This window comes from Tachysurus vachellii, chromosome 3 (assembly GCF_030014155.1).
Source record: "Tachysurus vachellii isolate PV-2020 chromosome 3, HZAU_Pvac_v1, whole genome shotgun sequence".
NCBI lineage: Eukaryota > Metazoa > Chordata > Actinopteri > Siluriformes > Bagridae > Tachysurus > Tachysurus vachellii.
In genome coordinates, this window is record NC_083462.1 from 11660321 (window position 1) to 11687166 (window position 26846).

A 26846-nucleotide genomic window follows, 5' to 3' on the forward strand; every position below is an offset into this window, starting at 1 on the left:
TTCATTTTTTGAGTTAGACAATACCTTTCTTACAAATATGTGTTGTTCCATGCACCTTGAATGCAAAGTGTGCTGGGAAAAGAAAAAGCCCTACCGGCTTCACTGTATCCCTGACAAACCATGTCGATTTCCGTATGCTGTTTTTTCACTGTCTCTCTGAGATTGGGGAAATTGAATTTTTCACCCCACTGGAGCTGAGAGGGGATTGCCAGGCTGAAGATGCACTCCCTTGTGTAGTAATGGTGAAAGCTTACCATGAAGTAATGTGACTGTGCACCTGCTGCTGGTTTAGGAGCCAGTAATCAATGGACCTGATCCTCTAATACTAGCAATTCAAAATGCTTTGCTCAAAAGTAAAAAGGGATTAGCACTGCAGGACTCCATTTCTCAGCACCCTCTGGCAATCCAACGAGTCCGATATTCTATATATATCGTCATAAATACTTACAAAACCAACACATTCGTTTTTTTGTTCAAATTAAGTAATAATATTAAACGGAATCAAAGTTCAGTTCCAGGCTGTAACATTCAGAGGGGGGTGAATACTTATGCACAGTGAATTTTACCATATCAAGTCCTTATAGCTCTGTCTCATGTTTAAATGAAATCTTGTTACGTGAAACACTGATTTTTACTAAAGCCTTCATCTAAGAGATGATAGCATGCTTTGCTGTTTGCTAAAAGGAGATTATTTGTAGATTTAACCATGCGATCCTATGTTTTCTTGAAATACACATTGTTCTTTTGTTGCTTAGCAACAGGACTGTTGAGAACAGACAAAAATCCCTGCTGATAGAGAATGTTTAAAAGTACAGAGACAAGTCAATAAAGATGCATAGGTTAACAAGGTCAGTCTATTTTTTATTTTAACTTACAAAACATGGCATCATCGCTGCCTATTTTGGCCAGCAGGGAGCACTTGAGGTCTATCTTGATTTTGTAGATTTATCCATGAGCAAGAGTTTCTAAATGAGTTCACAGATAGAACAGATAGTGTTTAGTCTTCCATTTTCCTTCAGCTTTCTCCATCAGCAACACCTTACCTCTTCAAACTTTTGGTGTCAGCCACCATAACAGCTATCAGCTGATTCTATCAGCCTCCAGCAGCCCAGGATCCACCTGCAAATGATTCATTCCTCAAATATCGCTTTATGTAACGTTGTTTTTAGTACTGAAATAATCTCGAGGTATCACGCTGTGTGGCGTTTCCAGTGTTGAAATATGTACAACGGGGTATTCTAAGTGTCTGGATTTTCTCACCTCGTTTTATTTTTGACTGCTTTTTTTTTCTGTACATCAGTTAAAGTCTTAATGTACCATACCCTGTGCCTGTTCAGCATGGCAAGAGAGCTGAAGCAAATTTAGTAGGATCTGTTGCAAGGTAATAACTGGGGAATGAGATGTCTGCAGTAGCTAGCAGATGATGGATCTTTGCTAGTGTCAGTTTCCCTAGTACTATTCTGCAATGAAATATCACCTGCATTTGTTTTCACGTGCATTTAATTTTCTTTCTGGGAAGCAGTTTCAAGGAACAAGTCTCCTGAATAATCTTAAAAAAAAGCCGTTTTGTGTTTTTTCAGCCTGGTATTATAATGAATAGTGTTTGGGTTTTATCTGCGAGCAAGCTGGTCCGGAGAATCATTCACAGCTCATTCCAGAGTAGGTGGAAAACGCTCTACTTACATCACCTCTAACCTGTAGGATAGTCTTCAGTAGCTCGCACAGAAAAACATGCTTGATTAACTCGGCCTATTTTTAATCTCAGGACTTGTTTTGTCAAACAGACTTTTTTTTAGAGTTAATTCATTAAAGACTTACATTGTTTTTCCAAAATTTAAATTTCCAACCTCCAGCCAGTTTTCTGTTATCATACCCTAGCTACCAGGCAGGGAGGGTGAAGGTTAAGGTAGTGTTCGCCCTGGCAGTGTAGTCTGAAACAGAGCACTGGTTGCGTGAAAAAAACTGTAATATGAAAGCTGTCATGTGGACCAGGAGGCACAGCATAGAACCAAACCCAAGACTACATGTAGGATGTGATGAGAGTTCGTTTGCACTGGTACTGTGCCACGATACGAACGTGGTCGCAACTCGTAATCGGTTTCCGTGCTGGTGCAGGAAGTTAACTGACCTGTGTTTGTGTTTTATCTGATTACAACATAATCAGTTTCGGTAACAGACCGTGAGCGGCAGAGGTGAGGTACCTTACTGCACCAACATAATAGCACCAAAATAATAAAAAACAAAACATATAGTTTGTGATGATGTAAGGTGAATGCAAATGCACAAAATGAACATGTTTGATAGAATCAAGTGAGTCTGAAACCAGTTCAATGCTGTGGGAGCACTGGGAACAATTATACTCATGTGGGTTCAACATGCCCAGTTAAAACACCTATCATGTACTACAACTTTTCGAACTACTGTACCAGGCCAGTGTAACACTCTTAGAGGAAAAGCGATACCTACAGTACACTCCTCCACATACATCACTTAACAGAGGAGAGAGAGATAGTAACACTTCCAAAAACATAAGTATGTAATAAACAAATAGACAGGTGATACAGACAACATAAAAGGAAGATGAAAACCATTAAATATAAAGGTGAATGAATCTAAAACGGAAGCACATGGAATCAGGGGGAGTGAAGTGTTGAGGCACTGGAGCACTGGGTGACTGAGCACATAGGGCCTTTGCATGTAAAGGGCCCTGGTTGCCCTTCCCTTAAAGATCCTGAAATATTTTTATTATTGTTTTATTGATATAAAACCGAGTGTGTACTCTGCCTGTGAATGCATGCAATATTCTGATCCTCACTGTTTTAATAGGCTTCCGTACACCCACATGTCTGTGTCGACGCCTCCCCATAGGAACAGTGTGCATGCAAATTTGGACAATTTGACGGGTTGTTTAGGAACGATGCCAAATGCTAATTGGCTGTAAGTGCGGGAGCACCGGAGCACGGACTAGGGGGAAAGGAGTGCGGTCAAGTGTGGTGGTTTTTGCAATTCAAGACCGAAGCAACATGCACAAAAAAGAAAAGAGAGGGAGGAGAAGAAAAGAAAACAAAATTAAGAGAAAGAATTTTTTTCCTAATACAGCAGGTTGAGAACATTGCATGTTATGTTATGTATAACATCATGATTGGTAGCGCGCTTTGTCGTCTGCATTTCAAATTCAAATTCAAATTTATTTGTATAGCACTTTTGAAAACAGACATTGTCTCAAAGCAGCTTTACAGAACATGAGCGTAAAACAAAATGTTAATATAAAGATTAATATAATACAAAAATTCAAGATCAACATTAGATACTGTTGTCCCACAGGGCTCAGTACTTGGTCCTCTTCTTTTCTCCCTGTATACTCACTCTCTTGGTGAAGTTATTTCCTCACATCGGTTCTCTTACCACTGCTATGCTCATGATACACAACTTATCTTCTCTTTCCCACCCTCAGATTCCACAGCTTCTGATCGGATCTCAGCATGTCTAGCAGAAATTTTATCATGGATGACTGATCAGCAATCCGTCCTCTGCAAATGATCCAAAATGCAGCTGCCCAGCTTGTTTTCAACCTGACAAAGTTCTTGCATACCACCCCGCTGCTGCGATCCCTCCAATGGCTTCCGGTAGCTGCACGCATCAGATTCAAAACACTGATGCTGGCCTACAAAGCCAAAAATGGACCAGCTCCCTCTTACCTCAAAGCCCTCATCACTCCTCGCACTGCACCCCGGACCCTCAGATCTACCAGCACTGCTCGACTGGTTCCACCATCCACCATCAGGGTAAGAGGCAAGTATACTACAAGACTCTTTTCTGTTCTGGCACCAAGGTGGTGGAATGAACTTCCCCTAGAGGTCAGGACAGCTGAGTCACTGGCTATTTTCAAGCGGCGGTTGAATACCTACACTACTTATTCAGGAAACACTTCAACTAGCACTTCTTTCCTTATCTTTTGCATTTAAAAAAACAAAAACAAAAACAAAAAACACAACCTTTGACACTTTTTCATTGTAACTTTGAACAAATGTTTTAAACTCATGGTATCTTAAGTATGTGACGTAGTGAGCCAGCATTAATGTATTCAATGTTAGAGATTTAAGCACTTATGTACGCCGCTCTGGATAAGGGCGTCTGCCAAATGCTGTAGATATATTTATATGTGTTTGTATTTATCCCCAACAAACAAGCCTGAAGTGACTGAGGTGACTGTGATGAGGAAAAACTCCCCCACATGGTAAAGGATGAAACCTTGAGAGGAACCAGACTCATAGGGGAACCTCATCCTCATTTGGGTGACACTGAAGGGTGTGATTATAAATATATGCTAATTTAATATACAGTCTGAAAAATGTTGTGTTGGTGAGGGGTTTGTTGTCCTTAAAGACCACATACATTTGTGGTCACACAGGAAAATGTGCCGAAGCAGGTGATAAACTTTCTTATCTTACTCTAAACTTTGAAATAACATCTAAAGTGTGTAAACCTGAGGCAATTTTTAAGAGATGAAATATGAAAAATAATATGAAAACAATATACATTGTAGACGGTCTGTGTGAGACCCTGTCATGCAGATTAAAGCTTCAGCCCAGAAAAAAATATCCCTCACGTATCTTTAATAAGCCTGAAGACATTGATTAGCTTGTTCAGGTGTGTTTGATTAAGATTGGAGCTAAACCCCGCGAGATGTGTGAGATCATTTAAAAGGGGCTCCCACACACTGTCTTTACATAGGGCCCAAGAATCAGGGCTACACCTCGAAACACAAACGTGGAAAAAATGCTAAGGTTGAACCGTATTTTAATACCACAGAGAAAGAAACACAATTACAGCAGTGAATAATATTCTATAAAAAACCTAATTGAGCACATACAGTGCATAATTTGAGGTTGCCAAGAGCAACATGGTTTTAAAACTAAATCTTAATTAAATAAAGGTAACAGTAAAAAGCGGCATAAAATCTATCCACTCAATCAATTTCAATTATTGTTCACTATGAACTAAGTTCAAAAGTACTTGCAAGCATTTTAAGACTTTCCCGGTGTGAAACATTGATCTTATTTGGATCCTGAGGAGAGAAAAAATACTAGATTGAACAGGTATGATCGAAGTAAAAAATTGGAAAACTAGCCATAATAGAAAGTAAATTACAGCAGAATATGAAATTAAAGCACACAGCGGTGGTCCTATGGCAAAACATATTTTCTTTTACTGCAATTAATAAAAAGTTTTTATGTTGTAAAGATCTACAGTATTAATGGTGGATCAGCTTAAAACACATTTATGACTTATTAGTTCATTGCACTGTATTTAAATATGTCCTTTATGAATGTCCTCTGGTATTTTGAACTACCGTCTGCTTTGATTATGCAGAATAAACATAATTATAATGAACATGAACGCACATCGCATTAATAATGCAGACTCTTTTAAAGATTTTTGAACTAGATCAATTAGCAAGATGAATCCAGATGATTTACTGAATAGAGAAAAGTCGTGTATTGGAAGTATGCAGAATAATTTGCAGGGCAAAACTGTTCTATATGCCTGCTTGACACAAAGGAGAATGGAGTCATGTTTGTGGGGGCATCTGTCACTGACATTGAATTGCCAGGTGCACCTCATAACTGAAAGTGTCTGAAAAACTGTGTTGCTTTAATGGTTTGTTTGGAGCCCTGTGAGAAGGAGAGAGAAAAAAAGTGTTTTCTAAAGGCGAGGTATGCTTTTGTTAATACTCCAGTGATTTCTGCCACTCCACTATCTATCCTCAGTGGATGATTTCCTGCAATTTGAGCTCTACAGAACGTCTGTATGTCTGGTATATAAACATCGGAGCAACACTACGCTGGATGCAGCATGTAGCAGAACCACACATATTACCATTTTATTGACATGTTACTAATTAGAAATGTACAAACTGTCTCTTCAGTATAAAGCCAAAAGTCTGACCACTTGACCATCAAGCCTGCATCGTTCCCCAAACAAATTTCTGAGCAGATGATTGTATGATATGTCTTTAGATGCTGTAGCAATGCAGCTTCACTCTACTGGAACAAAGAAACTCAAACCCTGTTCCATCATGACAATGTGCACAAAGCACAGAGCTCCGTGAAGACATGGCGTGTTAAGGTTGGAGTGGAAGAAATGGCGTATCCTGCACAGAACCCTGACTCTGACTCAACCTCACTGAAGACCTTTGGGATGAACTCGAACACAGACTAAACCCCAGACCTCCACTCTTACATCATCAGTTTCTGATCTCACTAATGCTTATGTAGCAGAATGAACACACATCCACATAGCTACAATCCAACATCTATTTGAAAGAAGAATGGATACTACACACATATAGCTGTGATTGTCAGGTAAATAAAATATGCATATACAGTATTTACAAACCATACACAAAATATCTAGATCTACGGTGTAATAAATGTTTTCATAATTTGTCTTTAATGTCAACTCACATTCACATTTATCAGTTAACGAGTAGATTTTTTTGACATCAAACCTCTCTTCTGTGTCTCTATGTATATACGTTCTGAAATAGCAGAGGGTCATATTCATATGCACTCCCCTCACCTCAGATGTCTTTGAAACTCAGAAACTCACGCTCACCTTCTTTCTTTAAAATCCTGTTCCCAAGGGTCATCACCATGACAACCTGTAGTACCATCCAGGTCCTATCCGGATGAATAATTCCATTATGGTCTACATATAGATGGTGTGCCATGAAGTCATAGTACACTGTTAACTCTGAAGAATTTGTGCATCTGTGCATGTTTTGGTTTGGCTTTTAACCAAGTAAATACTGTACAATTATACCAATAATTAGTTTTGCTTTGTATTTCAGCTGAATTAAAGCTGACATTTGGTAATTTAAACTCTGAACAGCCATAATGTGTGCAAAATGGTTCACTGTCCTCTGACTATTTTCTCTGGAGCGTTTCAGAAGTGAAGCTTGCTATTTGAATAGAAACATTCAAATGGACCTATATAATGCCAGAAAATAAGAGCATATTGGTGCTCATATAGGTATCAATAGAGTGGTGGTTAGTGGAAAGATGTATTTTTGTAGGCTAACCCAGAAGGTAGTTTGTCAAGGTTTCCTTAACAAAAAACCAGACAGGTTTTGGATTTCTAATGGCTATTGGATTATTGCAGAAATAAGCTATGTGATCAACAAAAGTGTAGGATGAACCCAAATTTGATTAATTTTGAATCCTTAATACAATCACCAGACTAAAAAAACTAATGTTAGGCAATGAAAAAACTTCAACATAGCCGCATAACTTCAACATCAGCACCACTAAGATTTCAATTAAGCTTTTTTAATCTTTATGTTTGTGTTCTTTTTATGAATGAACAAAACATTGGAGTTGGTAGTTTGCAAGTAGTAGGTAAGTTTTCTGTTGGCCATAATGATGTCCCCGACAACCCTTTGTAGTCTCTGTAACCTTTCTCAAAACATGTAAATATGTAACAAAAAAATTAGGAGTGAGTTATTACTGATGTATTTTATGTCACAAAATAAAACATGAAAATATCCTGCTCTTATTTCATGCATGCAACCAAAAACTCATCGAGAAAACCCACTGAATTCCAGACAATGGGAAAGTGGAAGTGTTAAAATAATAAACGAAAGATAATGGTAGCTGCTAAGACAAATAGTAACACACACACCTTTTAATACATACTGTACATAAATAATCTCTTAAGAGCTGTAATCCAAAATCAGGAACAAATTTAGATATTACATTTTTAAAGTAAGCATTCTTTAAACATGCTATTGTCCACTTGAACACCTTCAATCCCAACATATGTAATATACGTGTGAATGGATATGAGATATTAATTCTGCTTTATCCAGAAGATGCACAGGCTCACACTTCACAATTCACTTCATTCCATCATTCAAAAAATGGTGTAAAGAAAAAATTATTTGGAAGTGAATTCACATCCTTGTGAGCACTGGTGCATCAATCAAATAATTAAACTATCAGTGGAGCATCATTAAGATAGGCATACTGGATTTTAGACTGGAATACACTCTGATCCTTAAGTACGGGTTCATATCCTTCCAGGATTTCATTATTTTGCAGAAATTATTGCAGATTAGGGCTGACATCATCACAAGACACGTTCAGCCAAAGCCCTCTTTGATTCATGTACGTCGAACATGAGTACAACTTTCAAAGAACAAAATTACTTTCTGTACGAAGAAAGTAATGATGTGTAAATTGTGTCTTCACTGGTAAGAATTTAAAAGTAGAATCCTGTGCTTGCTGTTCTGCTAATTCAAGTTGTTTACTGCAGAAAAAACCTCAAGTATCTTCAGCAAGATCAGGCATTTTTGGCCACAAGAACAGCAAAAATCTCTGCATGGAGCCAGCACCTATGCCTGGAACAAAGGCTGTGAGGCAGGAATACACCAAGTATTGTGTTGTCATTTGGGTTGGAAACATAAAGCCTCATATGTCACTTCATGACCTTCTTTGAACATGAGTGATGAGTGGTCATGTGTAGAAGCTGATTTCACTCGGTCACTCAGTCACAATCATTGCAACAATTCATTTCTTAAGTAGGGCCACTGGAAAATGTCTTACTGTAATAAATTGTAAGCAAAAAAGTAAAAAAGTATGTAATTTTTACACGCAATGCAAAATCAATTCTCGGCAGAATGATGCAACAAAATGAATGTGTACGGGCAACACAATAAGTCTGCTTGTCCTAGGAAGCATCAAATAGAGATCAGAAATGAATAGTATGACAAAATAGCACTTTTTGCAGTTTCAGGAATAATAACTGTCCATGTTTTTGTTCTACTCTATTCCCCGGAATTTAAGGGTCTTGAGGATTAAGGGTCTTGAGGCCCATAGAATCCTGACCCACATTTTGACCCGAAAGCCATGTCTCTATTTTGGGAGTAGAAAATATGCAGAAAAAGAGAGAGAGAGAGAGAGAGAGAGAGAGAGAGAGAGAGAGAGAGAGAGAGAGAGAGAGAGAGAGAGAGAGATGAAAAAAGCCTGTTAGGTCTACACAGCTTGAGGGTATGTGCGACTAATAGCTGTAAGCCACTGCAAGATCACTCTATGAATATTTATTCTGCTCAATGCTACAGTGCTCATACTTCCACATTGCAGTGTTCTGTTGTTCAGACAACATGATTTTGATTTGCACTATATTACATTCTGTCATATGTTAGCACAAGGACAAATAAGGTAAGGTAAATAATAATCACAGCCTGATATCTTAGCTTAGTAAAAAAAAAAACAAATACAGTGTACAGTATATGAATTTGTATGAAAAATACACAACTGTTGATAGATGGCCTATAGTGACCTAGGGATTAATTTTCACTATGTTGTATCTGACAACTCATCACCTTGAGCAAGTTTGGATATTAACCCAACTAAGGTGACAGATGCTGTTCTATTACTGTAAGCTACTTGTGTATAAATGATTTTACATGCAACGATCCCACATCTGGGATCATTAGCAACTCTGAAAATGAGGGCAGTGGTGGTTCAGTCGTTACTGATTGAGAGGTTCAAATCTTGGCACCTCCTCCAAGCTTCCACAGCAGTGACCTTAACCATGTGGGTGAACCTTCATTTGCTTAGTGCAATTAAGATAATTTGGATTGAATTGAATCATCTGCTGATGTATAAATACAAAATATCTGGAGACTTTTGTTTCTTTTAGAGTCAGTTCTGACTGAGAGGCTCTTGCTGTGGAATATTTTCTACTTACCATGTTTGGAACGCATTCAACTGAACACAAATACCATTTTTCACAAATAATCTTATAAATCTATTAGGATTCTATAAAGACTCTTTTACTTGACTGAAATTCTGCACAATTCACTTTACTGTTACAAAATAACTCTCCTGCAGGCTAAAATATCACTTCCCATATAACATGAAAACATATCAGAGATTACAGACTATTACCTACTTCTATTTCATCTTATTTATATTAATTCTTTTTTTTTTAAACCTAGTTTATTAAACCTAGTTTATTTATATGCAAATTGCGTGCATATAAATATAAACTTTTTTTTATTTAGTTATGGCTGGGTTTTCATTTCACTGCAAGTTGTATACTTTATATAACTGTATACATGAGGGAAGAAAATCATCTTGAATCTATTTAGAATGAAAAATGTGTTGTAAATGGACATAAATACAGATAAATAGAAGGTGCACTAGGCATCACAGGGGATATGAGATTTAGCGTAAATATTTGTAATTTGGATGTATGTGTGCACTTTACTTTAAACCAGGTGTGAGAGAGACAAAGAACATGTTCATTAATATGTTTGTTAACATGAATGCAGTGCAATGGATTTATAGCATCCTCGGTAACAGCCTGGTCAGGGTTTAACTAAGCTATGGGATTGTTAATATTTTTGAAAACAGAACTAACTAAATTTGTTTTGAATATATTGTGTGAGTGGAATTTGAAATAAAAAGACCAAACAAACAAAAAAACAGTCCCATTGAGACCAGTTATTAGAAACTGAGTAGATATTTTGGAACTATCAAAACTACCAAAGTTTCACAGAGTTTGGTGACAATGTTTTTATGCTCAGGGTTTGAAAGACATACAGTTAGGGTTTGAATTTAATAATAATAATAATAATAGTAATAATAATAATAATAATTTGTTTAGAGGCTCAGAGACCCAGATGTGTTCAATCTTATCTGGAAAGGGGTGTGCAAAGGGTGTGGGTGTGCAAGCAGCAGCCGCAAACCTCTTGGTTTTCATTAGACTAAGGTATGGCTTTTGATTGGTTGAGATGAAAACCTTCACCTACACCAGCCCTTTGTGAATAAGATTTAACACCCTGTTTTTTTACCACGCCCACAGGTCTTGAGTCTTCCATCCTTTCTCCATTCAGCTTGACACTACTGGTTAATACTGGTTAACATACCCTCCCTCGTCGCTGATCTATCCAGAGTAAACTAGCCAACACTGGAACAAGGGTTGAGATATGTTGACCTATAAGGTTAATTGCACTGGGTTTCCCCCTTAGTACTCAGGACAATATGAAGGTTGCACATCAAATTAATGCACACTTCACCCTGGTTAAGCGTTCCTTTTCCATTTAATTGTGTGTTTCCATTCACCCACAGGCACTGGGAGCTTAATGCTTTATGGATAAATCCATACATTCATCCCTAGAGCTCAGCTGATGAGATCTGTGCTCCATTATTAGTAATAAGCTCCGAAGAAATTGCCCACCTTATAAATATGTAATTCAGCCTGCACTTGTTCTGCTCACTTGCAGAAGTTGGCTGCTTTGCCATTTCAATATCCCTTAAGAAGTAATCCAGCACAATATGAGATTTCCTGCCCTAAAATTCACAGAGATATATATTTTTTTGTCATGGACCCCTGGGCAATGGCCCAATTATCAGTGCCTTATTTCTTTGAGTAGATCTGTCCTTTGAGCCGAGTCAGCACCAAATCATTTCCTTTTTTTTTGTCTGCATGGAGACCTTGCCATCAGTTGGACATTTTTTACACTTCTCCAGCATTTCATCATGCTTTAATGACACTCTTGAATCTGCTGAAGAATCTCCCTCTGCCTTGAAGCTGGGATGAAACAATAGCACAAGGCTATTCCATGCTGACAGATTTGCTCTTGTTCTTTAGTCTTTTGCAGGTTAGGATCATTTACAGCCTTATGTCACAGTTCTTTCATTTGCATTCTGCATGTGTGGAGCAGGTGTCACATGTTTTTCCGACATATTATAGCAACTAAAAAAACCTTTATACTCTCTCTATCAGTTTACTTTACATGACCTTCCACTGCACTACAGCCTTAACCCTATGATCTTTACTGCGAAGACAGTGGGCTAATTGTGTTTACAATCCTTTGGGTCTAATTCTGCGCAAATGCATCATCTAGATTTTGTAGAACAGATTAAGCTAATTTGCTTTTAGCTAGTGGTTCAGCTTAAACTTTTAAATTATACATATATTTTACTATTTGACTTTCATTTTTTCATGACATGATATATTTACTGTCTTTATACATTCAGCCATAAAATAAATATAAATATAGAATTTGACTGAATTTGACTGAAAAACATTTCTTTCCCATGTTGAGCTCTGAATTTCTTTGTCATGTCACACTTCACAGTTGTGTTTAATAGCTCATAGAAACCTAAACACTCACAGGGATTAGAATTTATAGTTTTTCATTTCAGTCTTTGAAGTATTTCTGTTTTTTTCTAACCTACTTCAGACCTATGTTCCTATAACCTATGTTCATCGATGGAAAAAAAGTTTTTAAAAAACACAAACATTTAAAAGTAAATATCAAAGCTAATATCAAACCCATTTCTGTTCATGTGTTTGTTCATAAGGGTGTTAAATTCAACCACTAAAAGTCTGTGTAAGATTATCCCAACAGAGGGACAAATATTTCACACTGACTGCCAACAGGGTCCTGACTCATTTTATATCAGACTTGCGACAATAAAATAATTTATTTGTTTATACTAATTGAAAATGTCAGAAAAGTCGATTTTTTTTGCCTGCAGAATGGAGAACCAGATTACTGGTAAAAAGGGTACATGAATGCCAATCAATGATTATAATATAAAGGTTCTACTTAAAGATTGGTTCATTGAGTTCAGCAGGTTATCCTGTAGTTGGTCTTTTAAAATATTTTTTGATGTGCCCCTTTAATTTTGAGTCTCTGTTTATGGCCCTGTTTCTAGACCATGTGTGCTAAAATAAATACCTTTCCACAGACAAAGCTTGGTCAATTGCAAGCTTGCACAAAAACCTCTATGCATAAAACAATGCAGTGAATTGTGACTGACAAAGTGGAACATTTCTTTTTACATGTGATGAGTGACAAGTCAAATGCATTGTTTATGTCGTATCTCTGTTGGAACAGCACTTAAGCAATGACAAAAATAGACTCATAGCATGACAGTGTGCTTTGTTCGCACATAAAGTAACTTCTTTTGGAACAGAAAACAACATAAAGGTTAACATCAAATTCACACAACAAAGCAAATCTATGACAAACAACACACACAAATCAAAATCTTCTTGTGCTGTTTTACTTTTACTGTCATGCAGTTTAGGTTTCTTCTGCTATTACAATATGTTATGGTTCAGAACAAACTTTCTACAGAAAGCAACAGAATATGACTGGAACCTCAGTGTGTGTGTTTGTGTGTGTGTGTGTGTGTGTGTGTGTGTGTGGATATAATGCCATAGTAAACAATATGCTCCTCACCAACATGACAGAACCCATGACAGAGGCCTCCAGAGATTGTGCCAGATCCAGTTGTGTTATGCTTCATGAAGATTTCAGACCTTTAGTGAAAAAAGGCCAAACTTGTGAAGGTCCTGAGGCATCTAGAGATATACCAGCTCCAGTTGGATAATAGTCTCCGGTGTTTGTAACAGTTCATAATCACACCATTTAGTGTCACCTAAATGAGGATGAGGTTCCATTTTGAGTCTGGGTCCTTTCAAGGTTTCTTCTTCTTCCATCTATGAGAGTTTTTCCTCATCACAGTCACCTCAGTCACATCAGGCTTGTTCATTAGGGATAAATACAAACACATTTAAATATAAGTCTAATATTAATCTTGAACTTTTGTTTAATATTGATCTTTGTATAATATCAAACTTTTTTGTACTATATTTATTTTGCTCTGTAAAGCTGCTTTGAGAAGATGTCCACTGTTAAAGTGCTATAGAAATAACATTAAATTAAAATCAATTGGATACATGAGTTATGTGCACAGGGGCATTGTTATGCTGGAACAGGTATGGGCTTCTTGGGCCTCTTGGTTCCGGTGAAGAGAAATTGTAATGCTACACCTTACAGAGATATTTTAGACAATTTTGTGCTTCCAACTTTGTGAAATGGGTGTAACTGTCAGGTGTTGACCCACTTTTAAACATATAGTGTACTGTGTGTTTACAGCAAAATCAAAACCGCAGTGTACTCAAAACTTCATCTGCTGTGACTTCCATATTTCTTTGATTTCAATGCCTTTCTTATCCCCTATGTTTTTATTTCACTGTGAATGGAAGGATGAGTCACTAAATAGCTTTTTTTTGTGTGTGCTTGATGCGATTCAACACATTTTCTTCCTCCTTTTTAATAAAAATAAAACAAAAAATGCCCAAGACTCGTTCATAGTCAAGTAAGTATGTTGGACAAGAGCAGATCTTGCTTCAATATAAATACATTTCTCAATTTCTCCACAATTCAAAATACAAGAAGTGAAGGGAAAATAAAAAAAAAAAGGCTTCAGTGAAAGGTGGAAGCTTCACTACTGATTCAGCCACAGTGATGGACTCAGTCATTAATTGTTGACATAAGAGTTAACATAGGAGTTCAGATAGAAAATGGATTGATATGTTAAAATATATGAGATCACCTTGAATATAGCATGATATAAACCTATACTGAAAAAAATGTACATATATCCTTAATAAGCTTTCATTTCAGGGAACCAGGACGATGAATGCATGGCTAATTTCTGTCAATTTCAGCTAATCTTACTTAAGAGAGCACTTTAAGACAAGAGAGCATTTAGTTAGTAATCCCAAGAAATTCTAGTGGATGTATTTATATAAAATGATAGACATTTAGTTTCTGTGATTGAACTCAATTAGGTTCATAACAGTATGGAAATGCCTTCTAATGATGATTTTGCTAGTTAGCTCACTATGTATTTAACTGGTTAGCTATTTGATATTCATCAAATTGATAATGCATTCTCGCTAGAAAATATGCCAAAAGATTGAAGGACATATCAATCCATCAAGCCTTTTTCATGCAAACCCTTCAGTAATTTAATTGACTGTGTTGATCACTTCAGGTAAAAATCCTTTGTAAATAAATCAGTAAATAAATAAATCAAGTTTTGTAACACTTGGTAGGTTATTGTCTCTAGTGAATGTTATTTTTTTTGTCATGGACCATTTATTATAATGCCTCATGTATGTCATTATAATGTCATTCTCATTTCCAGTTTCAACAGTTTTCACTGGATGAAATGAATTTTAAGTCTGTTTCAGTTTTGACAGTTAAAACACCAACACAAAAAAAAACAAAAACACAACAAGTGCTTTAATGGTCTGTCTTGAGTTTTGGTCATACAGCAACTTGATGGATTTCAGCAGTCTACTGTAGATCTAGCACTTTTTAAGTAATTTATAAGTCATAATGAAACATAATGAGAAAAAAAACAACAGTGCATTAAAAACTCTATAAAGAAGAATTCAAATGTGAAGCATTATTTTATTTCAGGAAATGAACAGAAGGCAAATACAAAGAAGCAATAATCAAGGCTTTTTTAAATGAAAGGAAGGAGAAAGGCAAGGTGTAAGGAACCAATAAACACAGTCTAAAGCGAACAAGTTATTAATGATATACAAGATATATTAAGATGAGGGGGTTTACAAAAATTTCTAGAAAGCATTCATTTAAAACCCAGAACAAACCCAGAAGGGACAAAGCCTCAACAAAAAAATAGGTAAACCGCATTCAGTGTAACTACAATACTAATCTGGATTATAATTACATAGTGATGACAATATCGTATAATACAATACAACTGAAAAGTGCTAGTAGTAAGGAAGTGTGTAGGAATGACAGAGCGGAGCTTCCACAATGCTTTTTTTTTTTTTCCAGATACGTTGTGAGTCATTGCGTGGTATGTTGGTGTGCTTTGTATATAATTCTACTGGCAGAACAGTCATGTAAATCAGCAGTAAGATTTTACTTTGTGTGCAGTTAATTACTACTTCCACTGTCAAGTTTAAAAAACTAGCAGAGCATAGCACTGCAACATGCAGAAGCAGCTGTATTGGCACTCCTCGCATCGATCACTTAGTGCCCACCTTCTGATTATTGTTCTTGTCAAGCGACTGCTCCATGTTTGGGGATCAGCCGATCTGTATACTGATTTGGCACAGGTTTTACCCCGGATGCCCTTCCTAATGAAACCCTCATTTTATTCATTCTTTGGAATGGCAGTGAGAGTTAACCCCTCAGTGACTGGGTCAGTTCCCTGCCCGGGATCCTGCTGATGGACCACCACCTTTTTATTAACAGGTGAAGTTCAGCAGGTTCACAATTGCTTTGTTAAATGGTAGAACTATTCACTATTACCACTACCACAGGTACCCCAAGTTCTTGTTCCTAAGCATCTAGTATTTGAAAGCGATATATTCAATCACTAAAAGTCTGTGTAATGTTATCCAAACAGAAGTATAAGTGTCTCCTACTGAAAGCCAACATTGTCCTCACAAATTTTAGGTCAGATTTGTGGTGATAAAATAATATAGATAATAAAGAACAGTTGAGACTATTGTAATGTCTTGTAATTGTTGTGTCTAATTGTTGAGTTGATGTGTCTAATTGTTTGTTTTGACTCTTGTAGGCAACACAGATGTTGTATCTTGTAAGAATAAATAAAAAACTGAAAACATCTGATGGTCAATACATCTGCCTCTTACAGCAGGAAATATAAGAGGTGACCTTTTTCTCAAGCATGAAGCATGAACCATCTTAATATTCAGGAGACCTAAATGGCAATTTACACTCTCTCTCTCTCTCTCTCTCTCTCTCTCACACACACACACACACACACAAACAAATCATATTATTTATATGCAAGAATGAACAGACATTACTTTATTATCTTGGATGTGGGAAAAACAGTTTAATGCAAACGTTATTCCCTTATATCGCCTGAATGACCATTAGTTTGGTGGGTTTGAACTCAGAAAAAAGTCTACTTGATTGATGTTTGCACCACCTGAGTGGTAATTTAAGTTTAAATTCAGCTGACTACCTCTGTTATAGCAAGTAATAACAAGCTTGTAATATTTTGCGTGTTAGCTTATCAGGTCTTACATGACATACTAGCTAGCTAGCAGTCATTTCTTACTACTGTATTGGGCATATTTCTCTTTTTCTGCCTTTTTCTTGTGCATTTATTTTCTTATTTATTTATGTTCGCTTCATTATCGCCACTTCTTCATCATCTTATGTTGGTTACAATAGTTACCTTGTTTATTTAGTTGTTATTGTTGGTCATTTGGCTGTTTCCTGTTCAGGGCCACCACGGCGGTTCATGTGGTCCGCATATTAGATTTGGCAATGATTTTATGCCGGATGCCTTTCCTGAAGCAACCCTTCCATTTCTTCATGGCATGGGACCAGCAATGAGAGTTAACTCCTAAGTGGCTGGGTTAGATCCCTGCCTAGGAATCGAATCCAGCTGCAGCAATATGAACGTGGGATACTGCCGCTGGACCCCCAGGAGGCACCTCATTTATTTAGTAACATTACTATTACTTTTGCACCACAAGGGGGCTTCTTGTGACTGTGATGATAGTAAAATGTGCAGTTTTGCATATCTATTTTAAAATCATTTGGCCTCCTGGTGACCCCAAATGAACTCTTAAGCTGCTTATTGCAAGAAACTGCCTTGAATTCATCCTGCACCGACTGCTATTTTTATGCCTTGTGTAAGATCAAATAAGGCAAAAGGACAAAGCAAAGGCAGGTCCATGAAAACCAGAGGCAATTCCTGTCAGGCTTATGCTTCCTTTAAAACGATCAAGGAGATAAGGTTGTAGTAAATTGTGGAACCTTCAGGACATGATGCATTCAATTCTAGGGAAGAAAAGAAAAATTGGATTGATGCTGAATCATTAGGATTTGTGCAGATGGGAGTTAACCAAAGCATGACAATATCCCAAGTACTGTTATAAAGTTGTAATTGGACATAAAGCCTTGGGCACAAAGATGAGCATCTTCACATTTTTTATCTCTTTAGCTATCTGGATGACCTTGTAGATGCTGAAAGACTGTATCTTATACACCTATCCCAGATTAGAGGCCAGGTATACAAATTCTCATTTCTCAGTTAAAGTGAAGATAGTAATGTTTACTGCCAGTGGACCTCATATTAACATAATCAGGACCTCTTGTTATTAAAGTTGAATTATTCTTGATGCACTGTGAAGGACTCAGTGACCAAAACTATGGACCAGAAAATAGGCTTGGACATATCCGGTTTTAGAAATACAGTAGTAATCAATGTGGTGGTAATTATCGGTAATACATAGATGAGGTCTGACTTTTTGAACTATTATGATCATGGACAGATTGCTGACTGGACCAGCTTCAGAAATTTGAAGTGGATGAATGCTGTTGATGCTGATGCTACCTTTGAACATGAGTGGACTGGACATGAGTGGGCTTTGCAATGGCTCCTCTTGTGTCAGGGGTAGCCCAGCTAACCAGCCAGCATCTGCCTCTAAAGTACCTTTGTGGTGTGGCTGGAGCATAAAAACTGTGCTGCAGAAAATTGGCCAGATCTTGGAAAAACATCGCAATTATCTTGAAACTCATGGTTTTCAGCTTCCTGTTCATATTTGTGTAGCAACTAAAGGATTTCTTTTGCCTGACTGCTCACAGATGAGAACATCCTTGAGGTGGTGTTGCAAGAGACAGTTTATTCCTCAAGTCCCCAGCCAGCATCCATGGACAATTCCTCTTTTTTGCTCCTCATGCCTTCTCCCTGCTTCTGGGAATTTAATGAAACCTTTAGGACAATGGCAAGACATGAACAGGTATTAATAGATGTTTGTTTTTAAAGGATGTCATAATAGTGTATAGGTCACATATAGTGTATAGGCCTTCAACCCAGAGCTTAGTCTGAGCTATGTTTACAATCCATGCAGAGTTTTGTAAGTTTTCCCTGTGGAAACAAATGTTTTCTCATCATTCTTTGGTGTCCTTCAACCTCCTGAGAACATGCTTGTAGTCAAATCAGGAATAAATTGCCTATAGGTCTGTATCAACTTCTGATTTCATTATAGCTTAAAATTAATACTCTCACTAGTTGTGTTCTGTGGCCATCATTATTGCAGAATTTATTTTTTACATTACAGTCATTAGTACTCTTACCAGTACACTAGTACCATTACATTAGCAGTCTCAGTAATTCTCATGACATTTGTTTTTGGTGATGTTGCAGCATTAATGCTCTTGTTGATAATCTCATTTATATGGATACCAAATTCCAAAACATTACTCTTACTAATACTCTGTAAATGCTGATACCACAACACTAAGACTCTAGGTTTTTTTAAACTATTGATACGACCACATTAACACTCACATTAATACCCTCAGGTCCTCTGTATATGTTGATACCACAGCACTAAGCTAAATTTGTGGTTTTATGTGATTTAGATAAGTCTTATTCAGTCTACATAGTGCTCTCACAGCCTTCCTGTGACTATCATGGGATATGTCTGGGACTGTTGGCTTTCTTCATCATGTTTATTACCAACAGGTTTTGTTTAGAACATTTTCCCATTTGCCCTGTAAAGCTATCATATCTCTTTGTAAATAGGAGAATCTGAATTGGCCCTTTAGGCCAGTAAAATGTGAGCAGGAACAGACAGCTGATATAACACCACACATATTTCACATACTGTAGCAGAGAGAAAGAGACAGGAAGAGAGAGAGATGGAGAGAGAGAGAGAGTGTGTGTCAAGGGATAAAGAGTGCATGAGAGCTACATTAAGAGCAGAACAAAATGTCCTTGTTTAATTCTCCCACTCATTTTCATTAATATGATCTGATCTAGCCATAGCTCAGGGCATGAAGTCATTTATAAACATAACCCAAAAAAATAGCAGAACAAAGTGGGTGCTCTGTTTAGAACGAGAGAGAGAGACAGAGAGAGAGGTACTCACACTTTTCCACACAAGGGATGGCAACGCATATATTAACCAAGGTCAATTTGACACACACCACTGCAATTACACTTGAAACCAGCAAGCATAATATATTGAAAAACATTGATTCATTACATTGATTAAAACTCCTCTCACTGCTGTTGTATTTAGAATGATAAGCAGTAATGCCAAACATTTCTTAACAACAAAGCAGCTAAAAATATCTTAAGAAAGATATTCATAAAAGCACAGCAGATTAATGGTTAGCATGTTTGTCTTGCTCCTCTGAGGTTGGGATTTGATTCCTGCCTCTGCCCTGTGTGTGGAGATTGCTTGTTCTCCTGGTTTCTCCTGGTTTCCTCCAGGTGCTCTAGTTTCCTTCCCATTTCAAAGAACTCTTAAATTGTTTGTAGTGGTGAGTAAGATTGCGCTCTATGTTTGGGATGTTCCTTGCCTTGTCCCACGAGTCCTCTTTGAAAGACTCCAGGTTCACTATAACCCTGTGTAAGATAAGTGCTACAGAAAATGAATAGATGGATTGATATATCCATGAATGAAAGCACAGCTTTCTTTCCTATGCTATGACAAAGATTGTAAATCTTTCTGTCTGTCTTGCAGTCTGAATTCATGTTGGTGGTATACAGCTTATAGTCTTTATTTAAAAAGATCAGAAGTACACTACAGTACAAGGCCAACACTTTGTGAACACCTAACCATCACAACCATATGTGCTTATTGAACATCCTCTTCCAGATTTAGTCCACAAAAGCATTACTGTGGTCAGACAACTCATGCTGACCAAGGTTTGTATTGTAATTGTAATGCTACAGCATATAAAAACATCCTATAAAATTGTGTGCTTTAAATGTTGTGACAACTGTTTGAGGAAGAAGCACATGTGGATGTAATAGTCAGGTGTCCACAAACCATATAGTGTGTTAATGTTTGTATTTCCATTACTGATATCAGAATAATCATTGTAAGCTATGATGGTGTATAAATGATTCTATTTTGCCTGCTGGTTCAGCTGGATTGAATAAAGTGATGTATCAGATTATCTCAGACAGAAAACCTTGCTGCTTCTGTCCGAAGGTTCAGACATGAACACATGAATGAATAAAAAAACGAATATGGTCAATGTGTAGCATCTTAGTTTAGTTTTGTCCCTGAAAACGTGGTTTGAATTTAAGAGAAGAGCCTAGATAAAAAAAAAAACAAACACATACACAGCATTCAATTCAGTTCAATTCAATTCAATTCAGCAATCCAACTATTTTTGTATATCTTAAAATAGTATAGTTTAACAATGCCATGGTCACAATGTACCTTAACAGAAAAAATGATGACTAAAAGAACATTATCTTGCATTATAGCACTCATCTTCCCATCTCATCAGCTCAAGCACTTCATAGAGTTCCATAATGCATATTTACAATGCTTTTAATTGATCTATTTACTGTGTTTTAGGAGATAAGACAAGGACAAGGACAACCTAACTCACCATCAATAAGACTCTTATTCTGGCTGGTCTGAGATCTTGACCTGCTACAGTTTCAGTGTGGAACAAAATACAGTACATTTCATTACAACCAACAATATCATACAATTACATAAGATAGACAGATAGATTTAAACAGTTAAATTAGACAAATATATTTGGCAACCAATTTCATTAGCAATTAGTTAGACATAGACCAAGGCTATGTTTATACAGCACCCAAAAATGGCCCAGAGGCTGTTCACACGTGGTTTTAACGTGTCTGAACAGATCGCACTCCTAAAATGACCCGTGTGCTCTAAAGAACAATGTGTCATGTGATGCAGCCAAGCTTGCTAAAAGGCCTGAAAAGGCCACGTTATTAAGCCACAGTCACTCACCCGATATGATAAACGGTGGAATAAGTTTCTTCTACAAATCTCTCCAAATTTCTTAGACTTCACAGGAAGAGCCTCTGAGCTGTTATTCATTCCGTGGCCAGCATCATAAAATACTGCTTGTAAAGATATGATTAATTTTGATATTGATGTTTTGTAGAATGTATGCGCTACTTAAAAATTCAAAATGTTTTAAAATAACATAGAGAAACGTATAAAATTCTATAGGTAATATAATCCATAAAAATCTATGAATTTGTGAATTATGAATATATTTATGAATCTAGTGTAGAAAAATGTCATCCGATAATAAAGCATATAAAATGACAATAGTGACATGACACAACTAACCATAATGGCTTTCTGATTAGAAAGGCTGAATAGGCATAAACATGAATTAAACCAGCATCAAAGGTTTGTTGTAATGTAGAGAAGGTTAGAGAAAAGAACGTGAAAGAAAGAAGAGTAAATCAAGACTGAATTACATACAGAGATGAAAGATTAGGAATAAGGGAGAGAGAAACATTATACTGGATGAGCATGTCATCACCCAGGATTGGGGTAGAAAAAAGGCAGAATATTTTTCCAGCATTGTTAAAAACACTGCATTTGATGTAGTCAAAATGATCTTGCTGAATAGAAAGAAGACTAGAGTGGCATCTGGCTCGTGTGTAGCCCATTGTGATGACATCCATCACCCAGCTATCTGAATCTTTCCTTTATGACTGATATCTTTATTATTTTTGCCAGTGTATATTTCACTAAGTTTTACTACAAAAAGTTTTCATACAAGGAAAAATGAAAGCAAATGGACGCAGGAAAAATGAGCATGAATCCGAAAGGGTTGTGATGTCTAGTTGACTGGATTAGAGCATTTGCAGGTGTTAACAAACAGCAGGTATTGTGTGGTGTTCCTAGTATGCGTTGGTTAATACCTACTAAAAGTACTCCAAGGAAGGTGAACTAGCAGCAGGGTCAAAGGCAACCAGTGTTTAGTGATGCTTGTGGAAATCTAAGGCAAGGCCGTCTGGTCTGATCCCACAGAAAAGATACTGTAGCACAAATTGCTAACAAAGTTAATGCTAGCTATGATAAAAAAAAAGTCAGAACACACTGTATCACAGCTTGACTGCAGACTGGTTAGAATGGCCATGCTGACCACTGTCCACTACTTTTACATCATGTGGTAGGCGGGTGTGTCCGTTGTTTACCTGTAAATGAGATTAGACCCGGATACACTATAGGAAGAAGGCAAGCCAGTGTAGGCAGTGTGATGCTCTGGGTAATGTTCTGGGTCCTAGCATTCATGTGGATGTGACTATTTCCACCTACTGAAACATAATTTTAGACCAGTTACACCACTTTTCGGCAACATTATTCCCTAATGGCAGTGGTCTCTTTCAGGAGGATAAATTATTCCTGCCATAAAAAAATTGTTCAGAAGTGATTTTGGGAACATAACAAATTGCTACATTTTTTTTAGCACCTGCGGAAAGGGCTGGACAAATGATCTATGAAAGCCCACCTCACAACCTACAGGACTTAGTATTTGAGAGGTCTTTTTGAGTCTATGCCTCAACGGGTCAGATCTGTTTTGGCAGCACAAGACAGACCTACACAATATTAGGCAGGTGGCTTTAATGTTATGTCTGATCGGTGTATGATTGCAAATTAATTTAAATGCCTTAAAAATTATGTTTAGACCTGATGCAATTGCAAAAAATGCAATTGCAAATAAATTTAAATGAGCATGTTACAATTAACACGTAAATTTTAATCAAATCCAGAATATTGTGCCATACACTTATTTACTTAGTTAATTCGTTCATGTCAGTGGTTGTTTTATATTTTGCGGCCGCAACGCACCCGTCTTGCTGATGTCATTTGGTGCCATTTTGTTATATTAGGAAAAGTTGATGTCAGCTGATTTCTGAAAGGTCAGAGAGACCTTTTTCAGAAAGACTGTGTGAATGTGTGAAGATTTACGAGCAGAATCTAAACCATGTTTCAAGTCATAAAAGCACAGACCTTGATTGAATGTCAATGAAACTCTTTCATTTGCTGTTCTTGTTTGACAGTACCTGTTTTTAGATTTAGAACAAGTGCAACTCAGATAACACATGCAAGTGCTAGAGTTTTTATTTGTGTGGAATGTCTGGGTTTAAGCTACGAACAGAGATGCAGAAAGAGAGAGAGAGAGAGAGAGAGAGAGAGAGAGAGAGAGAGAGAGAGAGCAGTTGATGTAATGCATGCAAAATACTCTAATGCAACTCTGTTTTTTAAAGTGAGTATGAAGGAGAGATTAATAAAAAAAAAGGCAATGAGAGAAGGATGTGCAATTAAGTTTCATAAGACGGATGGGGTTTTTAATGATTTAACTTTCCCCTAAGACAAAGAAATAGGAAAGCTGGAGCCGAACCAGAGTCTGTGTATGTTAGTGTGTGTGCTTAATGACTCTCCAAGCAGACATTAGAAATTTAATAACTGTGCCAATATGATTAATGAGCAAGGACTACAACTGTCATCACTACATCGATTCCACCGTCTGTAAATTTCATTATCTAGACAGCACCCTGCCTTGTTGTCTGCTTTAAATGACAGTTTCATATCACATCTTGAGATCAGAACTAGTTTAAAAAATGAATGCAGCCTTAAAATTTTAAAATGCAATAATGAAATGCTTTGGGTCAGATTTTAAAAAATGATAGAAAAAAGGCGGTCCAAAGGGTTCACCTTCTGAACTGAAGAAAAGGGACTGATATAGAAGCCTAATTTATGCTTCCTTCCGAACAAGTTTCAAAGCCTTCATTGTCTCAAAGGCACTTTAGAGGAGGAGGAGTGCAGCAGTTTAGAAAAAGTCACTCTCCAGAAAATGTGTAAATCAATCACACACACACACACACACACACACTCACACACACACGCACACACACACACACACACACACACACACACACACACACACACACACACACACACACACAGAGGAAGGCCTTATGTCTCAGACACATTTATAGACAGTTGTGAATCCCCTAGTTTCAAAATGACTCCCATAGGAAGGTGGATGTGACCAGTCTTTTTCAAATCAAGTGACTTCTGTTAAATTGATCGAGTAGCAGAGATAAACTTCTCCTTTAATTTTCTGGACAGATGAACACTGAAAATGACAGTGAAATTTGAAAATGATCTAAAGTTAAAAAGGAGTGCTTGGTTTTTTCACTTGTTTGAATGATATAATTGCCTGCCAGTCGTTTATGCATTCATTCCTTTATTCAGCATCAGTAACTGAATTATTCTGGTCAAGGTGGGAAAACAGCATTGACAGGATGCCAGTCCATTGTCGGCGTGCACACATGCACACACACACACACACACACACACACACACACACACACACACACATACACACACATTTCTACATCATGTTGATATTAACGGAACCTGGTAGAGATGGCTCTCAGCATTTTTTTGTCCCAGAATATTTTAAGTGGGAACGCTTGTACACAAACAAATATATGTACACAAGCCATCATTCTGCCCTCTGGTGGCCCTTGCATTACTAATTAGCATATAATTTATTGTCTCGTTTTCGAGTACCTTCCACATACAAAGACTTGGCAGCCCTTTCCAAAGCTGCTGACTGAAAGTGCTGACTTCAGGCTTGTTTCAACTCATTAAGGTCTGTGATTAATGCCACACTGTTATGTTATTATGCAATTACTTAATTAACCTTACTTGTATAGCTTAAGAAAAAGATGCTGTGTGTAATGCACTGTTGTATTCTCTATCTCTGTTAGATCTCTCTCTCTCTCTCTCTCTCTCTCTCTCTCTCTCTCTGTTAGATCTCTCTCTCTCTCTCTCTCTCTCTCGCTCTGTTAGATATCTCTCTCTCTCTTTCTCTCTCTCTGTTAGATATCTCTCTCTCTCTCTCTCTCTCTCTCTCTCTCTCTCTCTCTCTCTCTCTCTCGCTCTGTTAGATATCGCTCTCTCTCTCTCTCTCTCTCTCTCTCTCTCTCTCTCTCTCTCTCTCTCATTTATCAAGCTGGATATGAAATGATTTATTTATAAATTACTTGTTCTTGCATATGCACAAGAATTGTAGTATTCGTAAAAATCCTGCATTCCTGCAATACTGGAAAAAAAATACTACCCTTTCTCCATGTAAATTTAAACAGAAGAAGACTAACTAATGAAAACTTTGACTTAATTGGCTTCAAATCACATGAATTTCAAAGGAGTTGCAGCATTTTATTATATTGTATGTAACATGTTGTTTAAATTTAAATTGCTTCTGGGTTTCCATTCCGTATGCAATACGATGCATACTTTGTGAGTCACTTTGGGGTGATTTGGATGAGCATCACATAGTACCCTGGTCACTATGTGATGCTCCTCCAAATCACCACAAAGTGACTCAATAATATTCAGTTCTGGTGACTGCAGGCCATGTGAGACGTTCAACTTGACTTTCATTTTTTAATCAAACCTCTCTGGCATTAGTCCTAATGTGTTTATTGGTACATGGTCCTCCAGAATGGTTCAGTAGTTCTTGGCAGTGGGCACCATAATTTTCAAGTAGTAGGCCTAGGGAATGCCATGATATTGCATCTAAAATGTGGAAAACCATTCAGCAGCGCCTATGTGACACTCACACTCTGGCTAGGAGACACAGGCGAGAGCCAGGCTCAGCCGCTCAAGGGAGGTAAGACGGAGAAGGATGGGATTACTAATGTGCTGTTCTTGCCGCCCTTATTTTCCCCACAGATTCGCCAGAAGAGTACACACCACCTGCCTGCTGAGCCTGAGCCACGCTACTGGGTAGAACGCCTTCTCTCCTTTGAAACAGCAGCACCTCTTTTTTCCAGAGCAGTCGTTATTTCTCTTGAAGTTGTTTGTGGGTTTTTCTTTGTGTCCCAAACAATTCATCTGGCAGTAGTGGGTGAAACCCTTCTTGGTCTACCTGACCGTGGTTTAGTATCAACATTACCTCTTACTTTCCACCTCTTTATCAGAGTTTGAACAGTACTGACTGCATTTTCAAGTGTTTCAAGAACTTTTTATATCCTTTTCCTGATGTATAAAGTTCAACTACCTTATTATGCAGGTCTATTGGCAGATCTTTTGTCTTCCCCATTGTGCAGAATCCAGCCAAGTCAATGCATCACCTCACGAGCTAAGAAACTCACTGACTATTTATGCACAGACATTAATTACAAATA